General features: G+C 39.0%; 1 long non-coding RNA gene across 1 annotated transcript in view; it reads left to right on the top strand.

The window, feature by feature from the left end:
* LOC111813651 overlaps positions 1-2,307 on the top strand; it is an 8,108-nt gene that overhangs the window by 1,760 nt on the left and 4,041 nt on the right. The gene's annotated exons all lie outside the window — the stretch shown is intronic.

Raw genomic sequence — 2,307 nt, 5'->3', positions numbered from 1 at the left:
CAATTAACCACTAAGAAGAATATATGCAGTGTATTATTTGTTGACACTGTACTTCCGATTTGATTTGAAACTGTCTCATTGCTATCTGTTTATCAATAAAACTTTGAAAAAAAATAAAAATAAAATTTCCCTAAAAAAAAAATACTGGCTTACAAAGTGGTTTACTAGTTTATGTTCCCACCACATAGAAGGATTATTTATTTATGTGTCTGGTACAGGGTCTTGCTACACAGCTCAGATTTGTAGCGATCCTCCTGTCTCAGCCTCCTTAGAGCTGGGAGTAGAAGAGTTATTTTCTCTTTCTGATACCTTGATGATAACTCATTTCTGGGATAAAATGGAATCTCAATTTTTTTTTGGTCATAACTGCGGATTGAACTCAAGCCCTTGAGTTTGCCAGGCAAGTGCTTATTCTACTGAACTATCTCCCCAGCCCCTGGAATCTCAATGTTAATTTGTATTTTTCCAATGGCATTTGTATATTTATTCAATGGTCATTTGTGTTTCTATGAAGTGTCTTCATGTCACTTGCCCATTTTTAATAGGGTGTTATTTTGGGGGTCTAATTTTTTTAGTTCTTTAAATATTTTAGCTATGAGTCTTCTATGTGAAGTATAGCTTGACAATTTTTTACCCTGTTCTGTAAGTTGTCTTTTTACTCTGTGGGTCCTTTCCTTTGTTGTGCAGAAGATTTTTAATTTAATATGATCCCATTTGTTGATTCTTGGTACTACATTAGGCCTGCTTAGGCAAGCTTAGGCAGCCCCAAGGGACAGAGGTTCTTGGCACTATATTCCGTGCAACCAAGGTTCTGTTCAGAAAGGCCTTCTTTACACTTCTAATTCTAAGAGTTTTATCTATTTGTGTTCCATCAGGTTAAGTGTGTCTTTTAAAACATCTTGTTCTTGATTCATTTTTAGCTCAGTACATGCTGAGAGATACGGGCCTTAATTCGATTTTCTCTATGTGGTAAGCCAGGCTCCCCAACACCATTTATTAAAGGGGCTGTCTTTCAGGGTCAGTGAGGTAGCTCATTGGACTAAGTGCCTGCTTAGGCAAGGGCAGGGACTGGGGTTTGATTCCCAGCACCACATGCCGCACTGGCCCCACCCCTGGGTGCACTGAGGCAGCCACTGAGACTGGGCATAGTGGCCTCGGTGGCTATAATCCCAGTGCTGGGGAGGCTGAAAGCAGGAGGATCACTATGAGTCTGAGCTGCATAGTGAGACCCTGTACCAAATACATTTTTTTAAGAGGCTTTCTTTCCTCTAGTTCGGCTCCTTTATCAAAGATCAAATACCTGAATGTGCTTGTGATTGTCCCTGAATACACTATTCTGGTCCATTCAGCATCATGAGTACTTTTCTACTGTTTACCAAATGGTGATTTAAAAAATTTTCACCAATCCTTGTATAATTATTAGTTGTCTTATTAGGTAGATCTTTCCTCCTCAACTTTTATTATATATTAGTATGAATTCATACCATCTTATTTTATGCATTGGGATTATTACTATCATTGTTATGTTGAAATGTTGATTTAGCTAAGTTGAAAAGCTTCTTAAAGACTATGCCTACATCTGTTTGATAATTCTCACTATTTTTAGATCAATTCCTTACTTTCTGGCATAAGTGTTCCAGTTGTGTCTTCTATTTTCCCCAGAATTAGCTATTTTTTGAGAAGTTTGAGTTCCTTTGAGTGCAGAAAAGTATTTAGCCATCTATATCTGGGCACTCAATGTGCTCCTCCTGCTGGGTTTTCCTTGCTGCTAGGTCTCCGCAGAGCTAGGAAATATGCGTGCCTTCCCTGTCCCATGTGTAGACCTGTGTGGCTACATGAGAGAAACGCTCAGCTCTGATCCAAGGGAAAGGGAGTACAGCTGATTTTCTATATGGAGCTATAAAGCTGCATGTCAGGTGGGGCCTGTAGCCCATTGATGCAGAACCTGCCGGGCAAGCATAATGTCATGAGTTAGATTTCCAGTTCAAAAAAGACAAAAATTGGATTGAGGAGATGTCTCAGTGGAATAAGCACTTTTCTGGCAAGCTCAAGGGCCTGAGTTCAATCCCCAGTTCCACCAAAAAAAAAAAGAAAAAAGAAAGAAAGAAAGAAAAAAGAAAAAAATCACAGAAATAAAACATTTAATTTTGATTTGTAATTTCCTTTCAAAAATAGATAGTACTTATTTCCTGGTAACTAAGGCCTATTAAAAGAGAAACTCTGGGGGGCCAGGGAAATAGCTCAGTAGAATAAGCGCCTGCCTGGTAAGCACAGGGCCTTGAGTTCAATCCCTGGTACCACAAAAAA

The sequence above is a fragment of the Octodon degus genome, unplaced genomic scaffold, assembly GCF_000260255.1.
Source record: "Octodon degus isolate 3935 unplaced genomic scaffold, OctDeg1.0 scaffold00209, whole genome shotgun sequence".
Lineage (NCBI taxonomy): Eukaryota > Metazoa > Chordata > Mammalia > Rodentia > Octodontidae > Octodon > Octodon degus.
The sequence above is the reverse complement of the archived record's forward strand: the minus strand, read 5'-3'. Positions and strand labels throughout refer to the sequence as shown.